The sequence below is a fragment of the Myodes glareolus genome, chromosome 12 (genome assembly GCF_982192425.1).
Source record: "Myodes glareolus chromosome 12, mMyoGla1.1, whole genome shotgun sequence".
Classification (NCBI taxonomy): domain Eukaryota; kingdom Metazoa; phylum Chordata; class Mammalia; order Rodentia; family Cricetidae; genus Myodes; species Myodes glareolus.
The window spans coordinates 30766617-30791291 of NC_142037.1; the positions used below are offsets into that span (position 1 = coordinate 30766617).

At 47.6% G+C, this 24675-nt stretch overlaps 1 protein-coding gene across 2 annotated transcripts in view; it reads right to left on the reverse strand.

Moving 5' to 3' along the window:
- The window catches only part of Extl3 (exostosin like glycosyltransferase 3), a 93148-nt gene that overhangs the window by 62742 nt on the left and 5731 nt on the right, over positions 1–24675 (reverse strand). The gene's annotated exons all lie outside the window — the stretch shown is intronic.

The window sequence follows — 24675 nt, forward strand, 5'->3', positions numbered from 1 at the left end:
CTCATCTGCCATATGGAGGTGTGGACAGGGAGAAATGCCCCTCCCCCCTCCCCTCTGCCTGTAGCTCTGAGATCATAAGAACAGGAGAGCTGGCTCTGCCCTTCAGCAGATGAAGCACGTGGGAGAGTGGTGGTCCCTGCACCTCACCTGGGGGACATGGTAGAGCTGGCTCTGAAGGTGTCGGTGTGGGAGAGCAGCAGATCCCCAGGATGTGGAAGCTGGAGAATTGGCCCTGCCCTTGCTCATAGCTACAACGGGTGAATTAGCCAGGGCAATGCTGGAGAGCTCACCCTGGTGGGTATACCAACCCTGTCACTACCCAGGCCCAGAACCAGGTTTATAACTTGGCCTGACCCGACATCCACCCCATCTGTGATCTGCTGGAGCATATGAAGGGGCCGGTCCTGCAGACCCAAAGCTGCAGGATCTCCACAATACAGGGCAACAGAGAGATATTCAAGAGGAGTTCCAGCGAGGGCCAGCATCAATAGTGTAGCAGAAACCAAAGACCGGAGACTTCAAACCAAACCAATGACTCTTTGCAATGAACACTTGCACAAGAACAAAAATGGACAAAAGGGTTTATTGTGTAACTCACTATGTCACACTACAGCTTCCATGATGAGATTTTTTTATTTGCATGGGGGTTGCAAAGACAGAGGGTAGATATGAAAGGACAAGAGATGAATGGGGGCCCGGCGGTGGTGGCGCACGCCTTTAATCCCTTTAAGCACTTGGGAGGCAGAGGCAGATGGATCTCTGTGAGTTCGAGGCTAGCCTGGTCTACAAGAGCTAGTTCCAGGACAGGCACCAAAGCTACAGAGAAACTTTGTCTCAAAAAAAAAAAAAAAAAAAAAAAAAACAAGAGAGAGAGAGAGAGAGAGAGAGAAAGAAAGAGAGAGAGAGAGAGGAATGGGAACAGGATGCATGATGTGAAAGTCACAAAAAATAAAAAGTTTAAAAAAAAAAGAAAAACTGAAAGCAGAATGATTGACCCTCTGACCAAGGGTCAGAGGCAACAGTCAGGAGCTGTGACTAACCTACCTACATACCGCTGTGGCTGTGTCCCTTGGCTAATGAACAGGTCAAGGGAAAGAAAAGTACACACCTACAGAAAACTTTCTCCAGCCTTAAAAATAGAAGGGCTACTATAGAAGCGACACGTGACAGCACGGAAGACCCTAAAGGATGGTAGCCCAAGTGAAGCAGGCTGGGACCACAAATGCAGACGTGGCACAATGCCACAAAGATGTAGGATCTGAGTCAGTCAAATGCAGGAGCAAAGCACAGAAAAGTGGTCTCCAGGCCAAGAGCAGAGATTCGGTCAGTTAGGGCAAGTTCACTGGGATTTACCAAACACCTCAGGGTCCACCATCCAGGATGTGCTTAGTTTGTGGGGCGAGAGAGGTGGCTCAGTGGTTCAAGGTTGAGGCTTAGGGCTGCTCTTTTAGAGGACCTGGGTTCGATTCCCAGCACCCACAAGGTGGCTCACAAAGGTCTGTACCTCCAATTCTGGAGGATCCAACCTTTCTTCTGGCCTCCATGGATCCTCCATGCACAGAAAACAGAGACATATGAGCAGACAAAACAGCCAAACACATTAAGACAAAAGACTGCATAAGGATGTACAGTGTATTTGAAAATTGTTAAAAGTAAGATAGTAAATGTTCTAACCAATTAATGCATGTGTAAGCTATTTTTGGGTTTCATGGGTTTTTATCAAAATTTTTACTTACCAACCACAATTTCCCTTCCCTCATCTCCTCCCACTCCCTCCCCTACTTCTTTCTATGCCCCCCCAATCCTCTCCTCAGAAAGGGAAAAGTCTCCCAAGGGAGTCAACAAAGCATGGCATATCAAGTTGAGGTAGGACCAAGCCCCTTCCCCCTGCATCAAGGTTAAGCAAGGCATCCTTAGGTTCCATAAAGCCAGCTCATGCGCCAGGGACAGACCTTGATCCCACTGCTAGGGGCCCTATAAACAGACCAAGTCACACAACTGTCACCCCACATGCAGAGGGCCTAGGTCGGTTCCATACAGACTACCTAGCTAGAGTCTGAGGGCTCCCACAAGCTTGGGGCAGCTGGGGTTTTGTGTCTTAAGGCAGGGTAGTGCTACATAGATGAGGTTGGCCTTGAACACGGGATGCTTCTGTTTCAGCCTCCAGAGTGCTGGGATTATAGGCCGTGCCACCACACCCAGCCTAACCCAGATAATATTTTGACTGGGTTTGTTTGTTTATGGTGGGCCTGGGGACCGAACCTATAACTTTGCACATGCTAGGCAAGAGTTCTACCACTGAGCTATGTCCCCAGTCCAGTAACTCCTTTTAAAAAGCTACAAGCATGAGTGCTTTCATGTGCATATGCAATTCACAGGCATGCAGTGCCTGCAGAGGCTAGAAGAAGGCACCAGGTCCCCTGGCACTGCAGCCCTGGGTCATTGTGAACCACCACATACCCTCTGCAAAAGCACCGAGCCATCTCTCCAGGCCCCCAAATGGGAAACTGTAGCTCGAGCTTCTCAAAACATAAAAAGCGAATTAGTGCCGCAGCCTATACTGTTGTAAATGTTTTTAATCTTAGTATAAAATGCCCCAGTTGGGTTGTTAGGATTGATTTTTACCTTATTGCATTTAGACCTAAGGATTCTGGAGGCAAGAATCTAAGTTGTCTTTGGGGAAGAGCAGAAGGAGAATTCTAACCCAGGACAGTTTTAATTGCTGCTATGGTGTTACTGGGGGGAAATTTATGCTACAATCTGAGCTCCTGGGAAAGCCTTCTTGAGATGAGAACTGGAACAGAAAGCAAGTCCTTGGTTTGAGCTCAGCGTGGTGCTGCCGTTCATGTAATCACTCACTGTGTGCCTCTGTCCTCTTATGGAACCTCCGGCAGCAACATTGGAAGGACCACAGCTGGTTCCTGGTAGATAGACAAAGAAGCCGCAGCCCTGTCTATGGAGAGAGACAAGAGTGCCTATGAAAGTTGGAGCCGGTGGCCTTTCTTGCTTCTGTCGGAGCCTCTGGTATTTTCAGCTTCTAGCACCATTGCAGGAGGTGGTCCCATAATAAAATCCCCAGGGTGAGGGGCTGGAGAGACAGTTCCGAGGTGAAGAACAATAGCTAGCTACACTCTTCAGAGAACCCGGGTTCAAGTCCCAGCAGCCACATGGTGGGTGGTTCCCGACCTCTTTCTGTATCTCCAGTCCCAGGAGATCCAAAGCCTCCTCCTGGCCTCGGGGGGCACAGCATACACATTGTACACCCACAGACATACATGCAGGCAAAACACCCATACACATAAAATTAAAAGAACTTCTTAAAGCCCTGAGCTAAGAGGTCAACCCACTGGAGAATACAGAGATGCCATGTTCTTCCCCTCTCCCTTGCTCGCCCTCACTGGGGATCTACAAGTTTTCTTTTCTCTGTAGCTTCTGCCCTGCACTCTGCCCATCCCACGCTGCTGTTTGGATGTTGAATGCCCTTTGACAGCCCACTTGCTGAAGGCCTGTTCTTCAGAGTGGTACTCTTTTTTTTTTTTTAAATATTTATTTATTATGTATACAATATTCTGTCTGTGTGTATGCCTGTAGGCCAGAAGAGGGCACCAGACCTCATTACAGATGGTTGTGAGCCACCATGTGGTTGCTGGGAATTGAACTCAGGACCTTTGGAAGAGCAGGCAATGCTCTTAACTGCCGAGCCATCTCTCCAGCCCCAGAGCGGTACTCTCTAGAGGGACCATGAACCTTTAAGAAGAGATCTTGGGACTGGAGAGATGGCTCAGTAGTTAAGACTGCTTACTGCTCTTCCAGAAGACCCGACTTTGGTTCCCAGCACCCACATAAGGCCACTCACAACCACCTGTAACTCCCTTGCAGGAGACCTGGTGCCCTCTTCTGGCCTCCAAGGGTACCTGTACACATGTGGCCTCCAGACATATACACATAATAAAAACAAATCTTGAAAAAACAAGAAGGGTCTTGCGGGAGGCCGTTAAGTCACTGGGGTCAAGCCCCTGAAGTGAGCTGTATGATCCTGATCCCTTCCTCTCCTTCTTTGGTTGTTTGGCCATGAGGTGAGCAGCTTGCTCCTTCCAATGACCTCCAGAGGCCTAAGCAACAGCTCCACCTGATCACAGGCTGGACCTCCCAAAACTGTGAACCAAAGTATACTTTTCCTCCAAGTTAATTATCCCGAGTATTTTGATCCAGTAACAGAAAACCAAGTGACACACACTGCAAACCCTCACAGAAGAACACTATCATTTCTGTAATTCTTAGTACTGGGTCCAAGGTCACCCCACACTGAGGGCCCAGGACACTTTGAATTCTTCTTGGGAAGTTACCTGCCCCATAGGTCAAGTGCACTTCTCGTCTTAGTGCAGGGTCAGGTCAAGCAGTCTCCAGATACTTGTCCAAGAGGAAAGCTCCGTACTTGAATAAAGAAACAAGTCTCTTGTGATTTTGAGTCTAAGGCCCCTCTCCAAGGCAGCCTGAGTAGCAACCAAGTGTTTTCCCAGCCATAGCATCTAATTCAGTCACAAGAGTCGTGACAGATCCCACCCCTATGGACCCCCTAGCAGTATTTCACTGTCTCTGCAAGCACAGTACTTGCTCTTACAAGGCCCGCTGGAGGTTTCTATTGTCTTGAACTCAGAGTGTACAGAACACATTCAACCTCTCAGCTATTCTCAGGGATGTTTTTGCTCTATAAGGACACAGAGTGGTTTTTGAAGCGTCTCTTGTTTGTCGCAGGGTTCTGCAGCTATGAGGGAGCAGGCTTTGGTAAGCAGAAGAGAGAAAGCTAAGTCTTTGTGCTTCCCTGTGATTGCTCTGCCAGAGAGTGACATCCCGGGGGAGCTGTCTAACAGCCGACAGCATTGCTAACAGGAAGCGGGCAGCAACATGGTTTTAGCAATGATGATCAAACAGTCTTTGAATTTTCCCCTTTATCCTTGAAATGCCTGGTGTTGCCTCGGATCTATTCATCCCTGCTTATTCATCTGGAGCGAGTCATCTCTGTGGATCCGTACACAGAAGTCACCAGGCTCAGAGGACATCGTCTGAGACAAAAAGCTTCTAGGCTCCGAGGGAGGGCCAGAAAGATAAACATTCACTCCAAAGATTAAGGAGCTCTTTAAAAGCCAATAAGAGAGGAAAGAGCAACATGAGAACGGCTTCTCCAAAGGGCCTCGGTTTTTGAAGATGGCCCCCTGTAGCCCTCTTAACATTTTTTTACCATGGCCATCTCTGACTCCTCCATCCTGTTTGCTCCACTCACGTTATCCTCTGGCATTAATTTCCTCCGTTAGTTATCCGGTCTCGCTCTGGGATGTTCTACATGCTGTCTCTGCTGCTTCTTCCACCTTAACCTATGAAGATCGCCATCCCCAGAAACACCCCACTGACCTCAGATGCCCTGTTCTCGGGGGTCCTTTCCCCGTGTTCCCTGAGGGTGGATGAAGATCAGCAGCTCCGACGCTGTCCAGACTTACTGACTCCAAAATCTCCGTGGTTGGGGTTGGGAGGCTCTGCGTTCTAGAACCGTGTAGGACAGCCCTGAAATCTCAGGGCTCGGGAGACACGGACAGAAGGATCACCCTTGAGTCTGAGGTCTCCAGGGCTTTACAGAAAAATCTCAAAGGGAGAGGGGTGGGAGATGGGGGCAGCAAGTGAGTCGGGGCATGGCTCATGCTTACTGAGCAAGCATTAGGACCCGAGTTCTAATCCCCAGCACCCACATGAAAACCGAACATGGAGATACATGTCTGTAACCCCAGTACTAAGAAACATAGAGAACGTAGCATCCTAGGGGCTCATGGGCCAGCCAGTCCAGCTGGAACAAGTGAGCTCCAGGTTCAGGGAGATACTGGAAGACACTCACCATCAACCTCCGTCCCCAACATGCACATGAATGGGTTCAAGCACCCCAGCCCCACCCTCAACCTATATTCTAACAAACACCTAGGTGATTCTTGAGCTCTTCCTGAAAATCACTGTTGACACAAGTTGTCCCTTAACATCCCTCTCTTGTGACTGGATTGTCTTCCTCTGTCCGGTCACTAAACTTATCACCTGGGGCTCTCTCTGTCCTGGGCCTCGGGTTTCCTTGTGTTCTTTTCTCTAAGTGAACTCGGTCACCAAAGACCAAGTCAGGGTTTGTTTTTTGCACAGATTGAGTCTACACCAGATATTCTCAAGCGTGCCATCTCCATCTCTGGCTTCTTCTCTGAGCCCCTGGGATTTTATGCGGTTGCTCTCTGGATCTCTCTAGCAAAATATTCCATGGCTTTCTAAACTCAGCTTGTCTGAAGAGAACTCAGCATCTCCTAACCCACCCTGCATCTGTGTTGACAATCTGGGCTCCATGGCAGTACGTGGCAGCCACCTGGCCCCTGCCATCCTAGGAGCCAATAACTCCCACCAGTTTCGAGTTTTGAAAGTCACAGACATCAGCTACAGGTCTGAGGCCCGATCCTCAGACGAGAGCCCTCACAGTCCTGTTTAAAGATGTGGGACTCTCCCGCAAATTTATTTCTCACAGTCTTTGTAGAAGATCTGTCTTCCTAGACAGTCCCAGTGTGGGTGAACCGGTCCAAGCCTGCTCTTACTCCCAGATCTCCCTAAGCCTCTGAGTTTCTTCCTCCACACTAAATCAACATATGTCTGTCATTTCCCATCCACCGGGGTGACCCTTCTCTCAGCTCACATTTCAGCCAAACAAGTGCACCATGGGAGCCCCTTCCAGCTCTCCCCACCACACCATGAAAGGGACATGTGCCAGCAAACCCTACCTCCCTCTGTCACCCCATCACCCCACACCCTGGGAATCTGGTCCCACACATGTTCTCAGAGTTTCTGCCTATGTAAATCACAGACCTTGGTAGCTCTCTAGAATGTAGTGGAGGATCCGGCCACAGGTTAAATCTCGGGTGGTATGGGACTATCCTCCCAGCCAAACTGCCTCCGTGTTCAGGAGTGGGACTCAGCCTGCTCACCAGAGATCATGACTCTCTCTCTCCTCTCTCTCTCTCTCTCTCTCTCTCGGCAGTGAGGGGCAGGCAGGCGTGGGGCCCTCACCTGAGGATCCAGCTCCTTCTCCCAACCAGCTTTATGCAATCCCTCCCCAATTGTAAATGACCTCTGGGTCTCTGGGAAGGAGCTAGAGCATTGGATCTCAGAGTGTGGGCCTCGACCCCTTTGGCGGGGGGGAATCAAATGACCCCTGCATAGAGGTTGCCCAAGACCGTTAGAAAACACTGACATTTACATATGATTCATAACAGCAGCAAAATTACATCTATTGAGGATCAATGAGAATAAGTCTATGGTTAGGGATCACCGCAACATGAAGAACTGTATTAAAGGGTTGCAGCATTAGGAAGGTTGAGAACTCCTGGGCTAGAGGCTATGGATGAGGGGACTCTATACTCCATGATGGAATCAGCATGCATGCTGGGGGTAGACCTTCCACGGCGGCTGCTGTAGGGTCTCTCATGCTCCTGTCTGTCCGCTTCCCCATCGCTTCATGTTAATAAGCTTAAGAAACACTAAGGAATTTCATATTGGTTTATCATTGGGAGAGGAGGAGGATGGGGAGGCCTAGCTTACATCTCACCAAAGGAAGGGGTTTTAGTAACACCTTGTATCTCAGTTTCAGGACCTGCTGAGATCTGAGTCCAGGGACATGATTGGCTGCAAAGAGGGTCTGTGAGGTGGGCCCTGAGGCGAGCCAGCCTTGTCACTACCTCAGTTCAGAATGTGACAATTTCTCTGGGCAACACAGGGTTAAGCTCTAAGCTGTGTTGAGAGTAGAGAGGCCACTTCAGCCTGAGCAAAGGGGTCAAATGCATTGAGGATGAAAATGGGGACTTCTGCCACTGGTAAAGAATGCATTAGAATGTAGGGGTTCTACATCCTATCCCAACTTCCAGATCTCATTCTGTTCCGATAACTGTTCTCCATTTAACAGTAGACAGCAAGGCCAGGTAATGTAATCTGGCCAGTTGCAGGGAGTTCTCTATTTGGTTGTCAGCAGTCTCCACCCTAAGGCAACGCAGGACGCTCCCTTTTCAAGGCGCACAGAGAAAGTGTCCTAGGTCTTATCAGTGCTTGAGCTGATAATTTAATCCCCGAGACTCACAATTTTTCAGCAACATCAGGACCAACTGACAAGCATGGTTGTTTGCTAATGTCTGAAGATGTTTGAAAGTCTTGCATTGTTACTTAGTTCCTTTGCTTCTGTGTGTATGTGTGTGTGTGTGTGAGTGCGCATGTGCGTGCGTGCATATGTGGTATATACATGTATGTGTGGGAGATGTTACCTGTACATGTGTGTATGTGTGTACAAGAAGGCCAGAGGTTGACTGGATATTTCCTCTAGATATGTGTCGATTCAATCAACTCAGTAGTGAATGGAAGAGTCAAGAGGAAACACCTTCAGCCTCCCCCACAACGTTGGCCTTGGATGGAAACCTTGGCCCTAGCTTCCTGACTGGAATAGATACTGCTCTCCTAGGCCTGCAGCCAGCCAATTGCAGACCTCCGGGCCTCTCAGCTTCCTCTTGTCCCATGAGTCAATTCCTTATGGTAATCTCTTTCCTTGTTTCTGTTTCAATGTATAGTATATGTATGTATACATGTATACATAGCTTAATTCAACGTGTATACTGTTTCACTTAATAGCATATGCATGTGCACATCTGTACATATCTTAGTTCAGTGTATATATTGTTTCTGTTTCCCTGGAGAAGCCTAACACAACAATGAACAGATATTCTCCTCTGAATCCCCTCAATTCTGCCTGAACTGCCTCATCACTAAGAATCAGCGTCATTGTTAGTGACTCTTCCCAAGTCCCTTTGGAGGACATCTTGTCTGCAACTCGGTATCTCAAACAAAGAGATCCCAGTTCAGTGACTCAGTACTGACGTCAGCCCTCTTGTGTTGTTAGTCCTGGAAGTGAAGTCAGGGTTGAGACAAGCCAGGCGTGTGTGTGCTCACTGAGACAATCAATGTCATCACCTGGGTAGCAATGATGTCCTTGTGCAGTTTTCTCAGAGTAGAGAAGCAGAGAGTCAATTTGTACTCCCCACAAACTAGAAGGATCCTGGCTCCATGGCTTTTTTTTTTTTTTTTTTTGCGACAGGGTTTCTCTGTGTAGCTCTGGCTGTCCTGGAACTTGCTCTATAGACCAGGCTGATTTCAAACTCAGAGATCCACCTGCCTCTGCCTCCCTAGTGCTGGAATTAAAAGTGTGTGCCACCACTCCCCAGCTAACCATCCGTTTTACTCTAAGACTTACTGATTTATCTATATAAAAGTTATGCCCATGTCTGTCTGTGTACCACATACATGCAAGGAGACCACGGAGGCCAGAAGAGGGGCTCAGATCCCCTGGAACTGAAATTACAGGTGCTTTTGAGCTGCTAAGAGGGTGCTGGGAACTGAAGCTGGGTCCTCTGAAGATCAGCCAGTGCTCTGAACTGCTGAGCCATCTCTCCAGCCCCTCTGACCTTTGTGTGAGCTATTTTGTATGAGTGACTATAAAAAAAAATGATAGCATTTTCTCCTCTCAATCTTCCCCCGACTGCAGCACCCTCACACACACACACATATATGCACACACACTCACAGACGCACGCTCCTTCTCAAACCGCCGAGAGCTCTTAGACATACTTCAGAAGGCGAAAAGGCCATGGAGGACTCAGCCATTAATCAGATTGAGAGTGTTTATGTAGTTGACAGCTTAAAAAAAATATTTGATTGAAAGATCAGAAAAGTCATGTAGCTAACACATCATGTTAAGTACCAGATAAGGAAGGTACTGCTACAGTAATTATACCATTAAAAGAGGGTTCCAGGGCCAGAGAGGGAGCTCAGAAAGTAAAGACATTTGCCACCCGAACCTAAGGACCAGAGTTCAGTCCTCAGAGCCCATAGTTAAAGGAGAGAACCAACTCATGAAAGTTGTCCTCTGATCTCAATATGCACATCCCTGCATATATATATATATATATATCTCATCAATATCATCATCATCATCATCATCATCATCATCATCAGGGTATTCCCAGGGCTGGAGGGACGACTGGGCAATTAAGAAAGCTTCCTGCTCTTCTGAAGGGCCTGAGTTCAGATCCCATTACCCACATGGCAGTCCACAACCACCTATAACTTCAGTTCCAGGAGACCTAACACCTTCTTCTGACTTTCAAAGGAACCTGCATTCACACACACACACACACACACACAGAGAGAGAGAGAGAGAGAGAGAGACAGAGACAGAGACAGAGAGACAGAGAGAGATATGCATATGCATAATTAAAAACAAAAATAAATATTTTAAAAGTGTTTCCAAAGCTAAGAACATTATCAGATCACCTCTGAGACCTAGAGCAGAGATCTCTCTGCTTTGATAAAGTCCGTTTGCCTGCTGGCTCCACTAATGTATATGAAAATGTTTTGATTTATCATTTTCTTTTGTTTGGTGACTGTAAAAAGTTCTTGTAAACACACATAAATACACACACACACACACACACACACACACACAGGGTTCCAGTGGGCTTGAAGCATATCACTATTGTAATAAATTTAGGGTACATTCCTTAAAGAGTACAGTGTGTACTAAAAAGGTTCCAGAATTCTTTTCTAAGAAAAAGAGGTACCACAGAAGGCCTCAGAGGTTCTGTTTCAATGGAAAGAAGCAGGGCTGTGCTATTGGCTACCGAGACTACTAAATGCTCACTGATCCACCAAGCCTAGATAAATGTATAGTGATATCTGTATCTATATTATATATCAGGCATACTGAGCCAGGTTGTGTTGGCCTCAGGAGACCAAGATGGAGTGTGTCAGACTAACTCTAATATTTAATAGTTAACCACTCTAGGAAGAAGGCATTATTCAGTGCTCTGCCCAGAGTTACTGCAGTAAGGAAGGTGTCAGAGATGAGCTCTGCCCCCTAAGCTTGTGCTCCTAACTACAAAGCCACCCTGTCTTCCAAAATGTTAGAACAAGGAGTCCCTAGGGGAACATTTATGATTTTAAAAAAAACATGCAAAGTAAAGAAACATCCAAGCCCTGGACTATCAGTCCAACAAGGATGAGGGCCACTTGGCCAGGAGTCCCAGTACTGAACAGCAGCGGTCACAAGCCAGTGAGGATCCCCCACCCCCCCACACACACCAAACTTTAGTCAGCTCCTCTGAGGGTACCTGACTGCCAGGCTTCCTTTTGGGCTGACCATCCTTGGCCTGTTGAGTCCAGTTCAGCAGGAATCCTCCCATCCCTAGTACCTAACCAAGTCCCTTGTATTTATTATCTATCCATTGGCCCCCACCATCAGATACTAATGCCCAGCCCTCTCCACTGTAATCGAAGCTGCCCTAACCTGACTGCAGTCATCCCGAAGAGGTTTAGCTACCTCCTTACTTTTCTCTGAAAGGGCCCAGGTAAACCTGAGAGCCCCCTCACACCACATCCTTTCATCCTCAGAGCCCACCCAATTTAAATCAATGGGTGATGGGTGGGATGGAAAGACAGCTCAGTGTTTATATGCGTGGAGAGACAGATCAGTGTTTACATGAATGGAGAGACAGCTCAGTGTTTGCATGCACATACCATTCTTGCAGAAGACCCAAGTTCAGTTCCCAGCACTCATGTCAGGTGGTTCACAAGCATTTACAATTCCAGCTCCTGGGAACCCAACACCCTCTTCTGGCCTCCATGATCCACTTACACTTACATCCACATGTCCATATCCTTCACACACACACACACACACACACACACACACACACACACACCTACATGTACAGCTCATCACGAGGCAAGCATCTGTAATCCCATTACGTGAGAGGCCGATTCAAGAAGATAACCATGTGCTCAAGGCTAGCCTGGGTTCAAGGCTAGCCTGGGCTACATAGTAAATGGGACACCAGCCTTTTGTTGGAGGCCAACTTTACAGTTTACCTGTATAACCCACTGATTAAATTTTCTGTGATATGTATTTTAATCTAAAACAATAAAAACTGGCCGGGCAGTGGTGGTGAGTGTCTTTGATCCCAGGCAGGCAGATCTCTGTGAGTTTCAGGCTGGCCTGGTTTACAGAGTGAGTTCCAGGACAGCCAGGGCTACACAGAGAAACCTTGTCTTGAAAAATCAAATCAAAAAAATTTAAGAAAATTAAAAAAATAAAAACAAAAGCAACAAACAAACTTGTGGTTCTACCCTTCTTTTATGTGGTGCTGGGATGGCGCATGCTTTGCAAGCAATCTAACTGAGCTCCATCTTCAGGTCGGGTTATACATTTAAAAGGGTAAAATGGCCGGGCAGTGGTGGTGCACACCTTTAATCCCAGCACTCGGGAGGCAGAGGAAAGCGAATCTCTGTGAGTTTGAGGCCAGCCTGGTCTACATGTGCTAGTTCCAGGACAGGCACCAAAAGCTACAGAGAAACCCTGTCTCAAAAAACCAAAAAAAAAGAAAGAAAAGAAAAGAAAAGGGTAAAATGCTATGCTGTGCATGTTTTGCTACATTAAAAATCATCTACATTTTAACTGAGGAAATAAACATATTGTGTGTACATTCATACAAGGTATCAACATGCCTCTATATGTGTCTGTATATCCAACAAGCTTATTTCCTAGAAGCCATATTGACAGCATTTGTAAGATATATCCCTTGCAATTCCCACTTACATTTCCAGTGTTGACGGTTGACATGCAAGGGCATCCAGTTTTATAAACTAGGGTAAAGCCTGCTGTATTCGTCCGTAGCAGCAGAACGGTGAGGTGATGTAACGCCATGGAAACCAAGACAGCAAGGCAACAACGAGTGCATTTTGCTACTGGGATACAGGCAAAGTAACCTGAAGTGATGTAATGTTTACATACACAGCACAGACGAAAAGAGCTTCAAAACCTCTTTTGTTCTGCTGCTGACGCCGGGGCAGGTGCTGGCGCAGGCTGAGGGAAATGAGCCATGGGACAGGCTGAGGCTCTGGGACAGAAGCTGACAAGCGAATAAACAGACCTGCTGTCGGCCTGAGTCAAGGGTCTGGTCTCGGGAGTCACTCCGTGACCACTGGGCTTGGGGTAAGAATTCAAAATAACTTTCTCTAGAGAGAGAGAGAGACAGACAGACAGACAGAGACAGACACACACACACACATACACACACACACACACACACACAGAGAGAAACAGAGAGAGAGACAGAAAGAGAGAAAGAAAGAGAGAAACAGAGAGACAGAAAGAGAGAAAGAAAGAGAGAGAGAGAAACAGAGAGACAGAAAGAGAGAAAGAAAGAGAGAGAGAGAAACAGAGAGACAGACAGAGAGAGAGAGAAACAGAGAGAGAGACAGAGAGAGAGAAGCTCTGCTTAACTTTCCCCAAGTGTGAGACTCCACTCCTCCCGGCATGGCTGGCTGGTCTCCCAATTACACTGGACAAAGGAAAATATTTATTGTGCTCCCAGGGTGTGGCCTTATAATTTATGAATGCAGAGAATTCAAGGGCAGGGAGATCTATATCTGGGGCCCTATTTTCCACACATCTGCCCTCTAATTGGGAGGACAATAGCTGAATGAAAACAGCTGACGAGAACATAGGGCCGCGTGTGAGTCACAAACACTCTCGTCCTAGTGAAGTGCAGATCCAGACACCCCCATGTGAGAGGAACCTGGTCTCGGGGATCAGGAGTAGATGGGGTGGGTTGGGGGGAATTGAGGGGGAGAGGGAGGAAGGGGGGAAACTGTGGTTAGTATGTAAAATGAATAAAAAGTTTTTGAAAAAAGGAATTCTAGGAAAAAAAAAAAAAGAGAGAGGGAGAGGGACAATCACCTTTGACCCCTAACTTGACTCCAGGGAATTTATCCTTAAACTATAATACTTAAGAAATATCACAGCTCTAAATCGAGTCATTGTAGCATTGCTCAGAATAATGAAAGACAGGAAGAATTCAAATGCCTTTCACTGGGGAGGTGGTCTGGCTAACTACATCATGTCACACACACACAACGTAAGACTCAGACAGTACAAACATGCGCGAGGAAGCTGTGCAGGTATTTTCAAAGTCTCCAAGATCTCATATGTGACCAAAAAGGCCCAGCAAAGTGCAGAAAAATATATATATATACATATACATGTATATATATATATATAATGCTTTATTTGCAAGGAGGGAAACCAAGAACATAAAAACTATTTGTGTATGTTTAATATTTATAAGCTATATGACTGCACTGGCTACTGGAGAGGGTTGAAAGGGGGTGCTATGATTTGAACATGGTTTACCCTCTCTGAAACTCACGCTGAAATTCAATATCCATTAGGAGCTATACAAGGTAGCGCTAGATGATTACAGCTCTGCCCTCATGAATGGATTAACAAACTCTCCATATTAATGGGTTAATAGGCTATCTTGAAGGCGGGTCTGTGGGACTGGAGGGATGGCTCCGTGCTTAAGGGCAATTACTGCTCTTGAAGAGGACCCAAGCTAGTTCCAGAATTCAGCATCCATGTCAGATAGTGCAAAACAGCCTGTAACTTCAGTAACAGGAGGATCTGATGACTCGGATGACACATATACACAGGCACATACCCACGCATATACACGTAATTTAAAATAACAGAAATACGGGCTGGAGAGATGGCTCAGTGGTTAAGAGCACTGACTGCTCTTCCAAAGGTCCTGAGTTCAATTCCCAGCAACCACATGGTGGCTCACAACCATCTGTAATGAGGTCTGGTGCCCTCTTCTGGCCTGTAGACATACACGCAGAAAGAATATTGTATATATAATAAATAAATAAATATTTAAAAAAAAAATAACAGAAATACATCTTTCTTTCTTTTAAGAAATAAAGAGCCTTTTACAAAGGTCAGCATGGCTTGGTCTCTCCCGTGTCTCTGTCTCTAGCTTGTGGGCTGCAACTGTGCCAGGTGAGGATTCTGCACGACAGATGTGGCCTTGACCTTAGAGGAGAATTGTAGCCAAAACAGACTTCGTTTCTTTCTAACTTACCCAGTCTGTGGTATAGGGTTATTAGCACAGAAAACCAGCTCAGACTGAGGGTAGAAAAAGTGGATAGCGGAAGAAAGATGCTCCGCTGTATGGAGCGCAGAAGCTTTCTCATTCAGAACAGGGAAAACAAGAAGAGCCCGAAGAAGCCATCCCCGACTGTGGTCTGCGTGCCGAGGAGGGGCACGGGCTGCTCTGGACTTGCCCGTGCCAAGTGTGGACTCCATGAACAGTCAGGGAGGGATATGAGAATGGCAAGTGTGCTGCTTCCGTACCAAGCTCCTGTGCCATAGCCCAGTCCAGATGCCAGGCTCCCTTACAGGTACCTCTGCCTCGGTCAGGCTGCGGAGCTCCTGAAACGACCCCCACCCCCACCCTCACCCCCGAATCTCAAAGCCTGGGATCGGCTCTCCTCACCAGTTACCAGAATCCATCCCCCACCCCTGCCAGCTTGAATTCTTATCATGTAGGACAGATGGGGCAGGGAAGGTCGATTAAGTGATTGCTATTAGCAGAAGACCGAAGCCTGGGAGGTCAAAGAGACTGGGATGGATACATGGCCGCCAGCCAGGCCAAAGCTTAGAACACTCCTCACAGATACCACGGAGATGTGTGCCCCACGCCAACGCTGCTGGCTCCTGGTTGCAGAGTAATGGGTGGGGGCTGCTTTTCTGGGATTTCTTTGACGCGCTCTCCAATTGCTTTCATGAGTATAGATCATTCTTACAAGCCAAAAAAGTACAGGGTAAGGCAAGAACACAACAAAAATGCAAGCATTAAAGACAAAGCCGCACCAAGGTTCTTCTGTAGCCTGAAGCCTTTAAAGATGAAGGAGGCTATGTGGGGGTGGCACACACCTTTAATCCCAGCACTCAGGAGACAGAGGTAAATGGATCTCTGTGAGTTGGAGGTCAGCCTGGTCTACATAGTGAGCTCCAGCATGGGTGTCGTTCAGTTAGCAGCATTCTTGCCTACAAGTTTGAAGCCCTGGGTTTGATCCTCAGCACTACATAACCCAGGTGTGGCTGTGCACAGCTGTGAACCCAGCACTTGAGAGAGGCAAGACTGGGAGTTCAAGGTCATCTTCAGCCATATTGTCTGGGCAACAGGAGATCTTATCGCAAGTAGAAAGAAAGAAGGGTGGGTCAGAGAAGGCTCAGATGGGCAGCCTAAATGTCACAGGGTGGTGTCACAGTGGTGAACTATTTTCTTGTATGTATGAAGCCCTGGGTTCAGCTCCCAGTTCCACAAAGAAAAGAATTTTAATGTTACACTTTTTAAAAAATTCTCCATAATGGAGCTGATGAGATGGCTCAGCGGTTAAGAGCGCTGGCTGCTCTTCCAGAGGTCCTGAGTTCAATTCCCAGCATCCATATGGCAGCTCACAGCTGTATGTAACTTCAGTTCAGGGGATCCAACACCTTCACACAGAGTATATACAGGCAAAACACCAGTGCACATCAAATAAGTAAATAAATCTTTAAAAAAGAATGGGAGACAAACAAACAACAACAAAAATTCTCCATAATGTCAAAGATACCAGTGGGCTGTAGGCTATGCGACCCAGCTGACCTGAGAGGCAGAGTAAAACTGTCCAAGATGAGGAAGTGAAGCTGGTAACCGAGGTATCCGGGATCCTTAAGGCTAGCAGCTTCCTCCTCCTGACAGCTCTCTCCTCAGTGGGTTTGAAATTCAGTAGCCCTCCAAGCCCCTTCCTCCCTCCACTCTCTAAACCCAAGTGATGTCACATTCATCTTTGTGGCTTAATCACTCTATATTCAAACTATCCCTTTCTACCTCCACCCATCCAGCTTCCATGATTATGGGTAAAACAGGTTAATATTTAAATTAGTGGGTTGGTTTGGGCATGTGAAGGTAGCAGAGTCTCTTACCTTTTAACACAAATGTAAGTGGAGAATGGTCATTCTTTTCCCAGCTGCCCAGACCCAAATAATCACACAGAAACTGTATTAATTACACCACTGCTTGACCTACTAGCTCAGGCTACCTATTAAGTAACTCTTACATCTCAAATTAACCCATTCCCATCTGGTTTTACTCTGCTAAGCAATTGGCCAAAACAGCTTTATTCAACAGCCAATAAAAGTAACACATATACAGAAGGACATCCCATATCATACAAAATTTTGTATGAATTAATAAAATTGGATGCAAAACTCAAAACTCAGTGACTGAAAAATAACACAGAAGGCCTAGGCACTTCCAAGGTCTCAATCTTCAAACCTTCTTGAATCCCAAGATTGGGGGTAGGTAGCATGATGGCCAACACCCTGCCCAGCTTTAGTCAGAACTCTTGATGGTAAATGACAGGAACTCGGGGGGTACAAAGGGGCAGGTAGCAAAGAACACCCCTAAAATAACAGCTAAGCTACAAAGCCTTAGACAAGATGGGTGTAGCCATCTCCCAAAAAACTTGGGAACCAGGATCCAAACTTGAGCAGGACTTTGTCCTCTGCTGATGATTCTCACTGTAAGACACTACCATAGGGCAGGAAATATGGACACCGAGAGGTCAAGCATCACCCTTGTCCACCCTCCTCAAGCCTTTGCTAGTTCTGTGTTTAAAAATCCTACGAGGAATCTTCAGTCGGCCTGGGTCAGATAAGTGGGGTATACGAGCGCGGTAGCAGCTGCTGCCAGAATCAAACGGCCAGGGGGAAGGAATGGTGCTCGGAATAGAGAACGCCAGACCAACCAGAATCACACAAGTAAGTAGAAATTGCTATGAACGGGACACCATTTGTCCAGGTTTACATGTGGGAGGCTTAATTCCTCAGTGCATCAGTGCTGGGATGCGGAGCCTAGCGGGGGAGGTGTTTGGGTCCTGCCTAGCCGGAGGCGTTTGGGTCCTGGAAGCGAGGCCCTCAGGAATGGATTAACGCCTTCTGGAGGAGTTCTTGAACTAGAGCTGGCTTAGTTACCGCGAGGGCCGGTGGTTATGTGTCCACGTCACATTGCCTGTCTTCTCACAAGACACCCGCCCTTCCACTTTCTGCCATGAGTTGAAGCAATTCAAAGTTTTCACCATATAATGTTAGACACCCAAACATGATGTCTAAGCCCAGCCGTGAGCCAAAAGAAGCCTCTACCCACGACTCCCTCGGGTAGCCCATTAGGACAGAATGCAGACTAAGGCATAGAGCTACCACATTCCAATAAAAAGGAACGCGATGAAGAGACACTGAACTTCTTCGGAAGGCACATTTTCTGCAGTGAAGCTGAAGAGACACCAAAGGGCCTTGGCCAGGGGTCTCTTGGGAGCAAGCCCTTCCCTCCCATTGTAGTCTCACCCTCTACTCCTAACAGAACCGCCCCCACCACCTTAGCAAAACCCCCACGGTTACCTGTCACCAGCCTCCCAATCGCTCACAGATGGTAACTTATAAATGGCAGCATACAGAAGGCCTCAGAGAGAGGGACCTTTAATGGCAGGTGCTTCTCTCAAGCAAATAGAGTTCTTTTATAAAAAGACAGAACGGTTTCCGTGTCCCGACTCATCCCGGCACCACCTGCTCGTCCCCGCCCACGTGACCAGCAGCTAGCTCCTATTATTGTTTCTGCATCAATAACCACCCTCCAATCAGCCCCAAACTCCTGGTCCACTGCAATCCTGGTTCAGGCTCCCTCAAGACCAGGCTGGATCATTCTCTAGACACTGGAGCTGGGAAATAGGATACCCCAGCCCTTGGTAACCAAGTAGATATTGAAAAGGAACGATTTAGAGCTGGGGGGTGGAGCTTGGTGATACAGTGCTTGCCTGAAAGTGCAAAGGACCCTGGAGTCGGTGTCTAGGACCACACAAAAGCCACGGAGGCTGGGGAGACGGCCCAGTGGGTCAAGTGTTGTCGTGCAAGTGCGAAGAGCAGAATTTGAACTCACAGCACCCCTGCCAAGAGACTTGTGGGTATGGAGGCACACTGGAGGTGAAGACAGGGGACGCGCAGGGCAAGCTGGCTAGCTATACAGACTGAAAAACATTGGCAAGGACTAGGTCAGCATGAGGCCTTGTCCCACTAAAGAAAGTAGAGCTTGGGCAGTGGTAGCTCACGCCTTTAATCCCAGCACTTGGGAGGCAGAGGCAGGCGGATCTCTGTGAGTTTGAGGCCAGCCTGGTCTACAAGAGCTAGTTCCAGGACAGGCTCCAAAGCCACAGAGAAACCCTGTCTTGAAAAACCAAAAAAAGAAAGAAAGAAAGAAAGAAAATGGAGCTTGATCAGTAAAAATTCCCAACCTTGAGCCTCCACCAACACAAATACACATGTGCACACACACACCTGTACACATAATTACATGCATGTGATCATGTACATACACACAAAAATGCTATTTCAAAATTAGTTAAACACTCTCCACCACTTATCTCTGAATTAGTCAACCCATCTTTTTTTTTTAACTAAACACTTAATATTTACCTTATAGACTTATAAAGGTTATTTTCAACATGGTATCTCTTACCCAAATGTGGAGTTCTGAGTGCTTCATATTTTGAGCTTTTCAGATTAATGGGTATTTTCACATGCTAAACATCCCTAAACTGAAAACATCCCAAAGTCTGAACTTTCCAACAATTGTGTCAATGCTCAGGTTTTAGATTCTGGAGTCTGTCTTTGGATTGGGAGTGCTTAAAGTGAATGCTGCTGATATCAGAAGTCTGTACTAACCTGCCAAAGCCAATAAACAAATTCAAGATGACAGAAACGGTTAAAAAACCAACTCAGGATGGAGCTAGAAAACATTATTTTGCCTGAGGTAACTCAGACACAGAAAGACAATTATCACATGTACTCACTCATAGGTGGTTTTTAAACATAAAGCAAAGAAAGCCAGCCTACAAACCACAATCCCAGAAAACTTAGACAACAATGAGGACACTAAGAGAGACTTACATAGATATAATTTACATGGGAAGTAGAAAGTAGAAAAAGATAAGATCTCCCGAGTAAATAGGGAGCATGGGGACTGTGGGGGAGGATTGAAGAGGGGAGGGGAGAGGCAGGGAGGGGAGCAGAGAAAAATGTAGAGCTCAATAAATATCAATTAAAAATTTTAAAAAAAAAGAAAGAAAGAAAAGAAAACCAACTCAGCCCTAATGATCTTTGACTCCCAAAGAGCTGCTAGGGTTTTTTGTTTGTTTGTTTTCTTTAAACCTCAAAAATCGGAGCACACAACAGGCCTTTGCTCTCCGTGCAAAGCCGTGCAGTAATGTAGAACACAGAGGTCGAGAGTCATTCTCTCTTGGGAGTGGGTACAACCAGCACCTACTAAATTTATCACTTCCCAATAGCCCATCAAATTATGACCCTATCAAGAGATGAGTCCTAGCTGGGCAATGGTGATGCACACCTTTAATTCCAGCACAGGGTAGGCAGAGGCAAGAGGATCTTTGTAAGTTCAAGGCCAGCCTGGTCTACGAAGTGGGTTCCAGGACAGCCAGGGCTGCAGAGAGAAATCCTGTCTCAAACAATACACAAACAAAGCCGGGCGGTGGTAGTGCCCTGGGAGAAGGAATGTGTGTTGTTGCCATGGGCATAGCCATGTCAAAGACCCCAGTGCCTCAGCCCCACTGCATTGGCAAAGCCTTCCCTGAGTAAGGCTCAAAGGGATGGCAAAGTTTTCTTCGGGTTCCAGGCAAACGTGGACAGCAACAGTGTCTGCAGACAACAGTTACAGCGTCTGCAGACAGCAGTTACCATAGCTTTCTCCCCATCCATGTTTATAGTCCCAAGACTGCTCCTCAATAGAGACCACTCCTACTGAGGTTAGCTAAGCCTGCCTCCTTGTTCAACTGCATATAATAAACATAGCAAGCTGCTGGGGTGTTGTAGTTTTTCCATATGAGAACCTATACCATCCTATCCCAGCTTTTTTCTCTGCCCGTGTGTCTGTCCTTTATTCCCTCCGAAGCCCTTTTAGATCAATCTCTGGATCCTTACCATGCATGGCACTGTACCCCACCACTGCCACATTGTTCTAAAAAGAAATATTGCCCTGTCAGCATGCACTATATGGCTAGAGTCCTAGATGAACAAACACCTTTGACATCTAAAAGGTAAGGGTACAAGAGCATGCTGATTTCCCATTCACACCTGTGTATGGTGACAGCATGCACTGTAAGGAAAGATACCTCGGCTTCTAGGAGGGAGAGAGGGACAAGGACAAAAGGGGAGAGGTACACAGGGCTGTCAGCTCTTATCTGACAGGATCTTTAAAAAAAAAAAGGCAAGACGCAAAGGTGTGTGCAAGCTAAGTGGTATGGGGTGTGAGTGTGCACACCTACACCCTCGGTCCTCAGAGCTGAAGCCAGAGGACTAGAGCTAAATATCAGTCTGTGCTTTGGAACAAGTTCAAGACCAGCTCCATAACAAGATCCTGTCTCAAAAAGAAAAGTGGGAGCCAGGCGTGACAGCACACACCTTTAATCCCAGCACCGCAGAGGCAGAGACGGGCAGATACAAGTTTGAGGCCAGCCAGGTCTACACAGTGAGTTCCAGGACAGCCAGAACTACATAGAGAGTATGTATGTAGTTTAAAAGCAGGGGAGGGAGAGGAGTGGTATGAGTTGGGAGGGTGAGCATGCTTGGCGTAGCTCAGGTGAAGCTGCAGACTGTATACTTAGCGCACCCCAGCACTAAAAACAAACGAAAAACCCACCTAACCAGCTAAGCGGTGGGTACATGACATCACTCTTTCTGCTCTCTGCATATCCGAAGTCTGTCCTGGTAAGTTCTTGTCAGCTCGCTAGTGCAGAGCCGCAGAGGAAGGACAGATAGGCAGTCCTGTTTGCCCCGAAACCTCACAGTCAGAGAACAGAGATAGAGTGACACTGGGATGTATACCGGAAGTGCCAACTGTTGGCTTCACTTTCACGGAGGACGCGGCCAGTGTGAAGGGATGTCCCCGCCCCCGACCACCTCCCCACTCCCACCCTGTGAGCTCTCCACTGCTGTGTGACTTCTCCTCTCACCCCTAGGGGACCTCGTCTCGTCTCTACAGACTGCGGAAGCAGCTTCCCCGCCTTGCCTCTTGGCTGAAGACCCCTCAAGCTGAGCCGCCACTTATGTGTTCTCCCTTCCGTTCCTGCGGAGATAATGAAGTGTTTTCTGTATCCAGTGAGGAACTCTCCGGTTTCTTTCCTCCATGGCTCCTACAACACGGCATGTCAAGGAGCTAGAATGATATTACATATAAGGACAAAGGCAACCTCACACGGGGTGGCGCTGGCGAAGGCTGGAAAGCAAAGCTCAACAAGGGAAGGAGGCGGGGAGGTGGCATAGGGCGCTTAGGCCTAACCCTTCATAGCTCTTTAAGTCAATTGAGGCATGATTTAACAAGCTAATGCGGAGTGTTGAGTACCAAGATGAAAAAATGGTTCTCCCTCCCCCTCCCTTTCTCTTCCCTACCCATGTGTGTGTGTGTGTGTGTGTGTGTGTGTGTGTGTGTGTGTGTTGGTTTGAATGAGAAATCTCATTATCTCTCCAGCGTTTGAACATTTGGTCCCCAGATGGTAGCACTACTTGGAAAGGTTTGGGAGGTTCTACCTTGGTGCAGGAAGTATGTCACCAGGGGGTGGGGTGGGGAGGTGGGGGGTAGGGGGGTTGAGGGGGTGGGCTTAGAGATAAAAAAGCCTCAAGCCACTTCCAGTTCATTCTCCCTGCTTTGTGCTTGCATTTGAAGATTTAAGTTCTTGGCTCCCTGCTCCCACTGCCATGACTGCCACTTGCTGCCATGCTTCCCCATCGGGTCCCTCTGGAACTTGAAGCCCAAATAAACTCTCCTGTAAGTTGCCTTGGTCATGTGTTCTGCCACAGCAACCAAAATTAACTAATATTCTCTCTCTCTCTCTCTCTCTCTCTCTCTCTCTCTCTCTCTCTCTCTGTATGTGTGTGTGTGTGTATGAGAGAGAAAGACAGAGAGAGATTTCAGATTGAACTTAAGTCTTCATACATACCAAGAAAGCAATCTACCACTTAGATACACGACCCAACCACATGAACCCTAGCTGTTTTCACTTTTTAATTTAATTTTTTTGCTCTGTAGACCAGGCTGGCCTCAAATTCATAGAGATCCGCCTGCCTCTGCCTCCCAAGTGCTGGAATAAAAGGACATGTGCCACCACTGCCCAGCTTCTTTTCATGATTTAAGACAAGGCCTCATGGTTTTCCAGGACGACAGTCCTTGAAATTGCAATCCTCCTGCCTCAGCCTCTGGAGCAGTTGGGCTGACAGGCCTGCACCACCAGGCCTGGCCAGAAGCAGAGTCCCCTAAGAGGAAGCATGTGTATACAACACAGCACAGAGGCTCTCCTGGGGGAAGCTGCCTCTGACCCCAGAGCTCGGAGGACCAGCGGCAGTCTGTCAGCAGCATATGTGGGAAGGAACACTATGAAGGAAGAACTGAGAGACGCCCGGCCTGGCATCTACGGGTAAGAACTGCAGGGACTAAGAGGGAGGGAAAGGGGAGCTTGAGGAGCAAGCAGCATCCATCAGACCAGGCCATTTGGGACAAGAGGGAAGCCATCTTCCATAATGGGGATTTGCTTAGGGAAAGGGTAGGATTTGGTAGCATTTTCCAAAACTGTTCCTGACCATGTTGTGAAGTGTAGTCAGGCTAGGTGTGCAGACTGGGTGGGAACCACCAGGAGGAGATGTGGCAGGAGACCCAGGAGCAGGCCTGAGCAGGGTCAGCAAACATCTGTGAGGAAATGGCAAAGGAGAAACTCAGACTTCCAGCGTGGGAAGTCAAGCCAGGGCCACTCCTTGGGTTTCTGAGGTCTGAAGAGAAATGTGGGGCCACTGGTAGCAGTGCTACCTTTCCAGGGAACACAGGGGGAACACCCAGAGGCAGGCCAAGGCTGTGTGCTAATGCCGCTGGCCTGGATCCATCTCTGGATTTGGTGGGGGGGGGCAGAGATCATCACATTTCCTTGGCTGGGGATTCAGAGTCTGGTCATTTGAGTGGCTGGTTGTTTAGTCCGCTCTGTTGCTTAGAACTAAAGAATTCCAGGAGGGTGGGCACAACCAGAGTGGGGAGCCCAGGGAAGCAGCCAGTCCCAAGGGCAAGCACAGCACAAGGCCAAGGCACAAAGCAAGAGAGCTTGGTGAGTGCAGAGGAGCCTGGGCCAACAGCCTCTGGCACCGGAGTGATGCTCAACTGTGGGGTGACTTCTGTGAAGACAGTTTCAGGGACATGATGGGAACCGAGCAGGAGGAAGGGAAAAGAGGAAGGACGGAAGGAGAGTCAGAGAGCAGAGACAAGTCTAAAGCAAGAAGCTGGTACGTGGAGAAGAGGGTGCTGGGAAAAGTGGGGTTTGACGATGAGATGGCAGTGGGGACAGATGTGGAGGTAGAGGGCAAGGCTAGAACACAGACTGAGCCCCTGAGTTTAAGGCTGGCCCTATCTGGTAGTAACATCTGTAATCCGATCATTTGGGAAACCAAGGCAAGAGGATTAAATCTATAGAGCAAGATCCTACTTTCGGGGGTGGGGGAGCGTGGCTCTAATTCAAGGGCTGGGCACCCCAAGGGACAGGAAAAGAACAGGGTGCAGGTAAAGTTATTCAAGGTGATGCACAGCAGCCTTGACTTTATCTTATCTCTAAAGCCGTGGTTAAGTCCTTCGCTGAGAATGG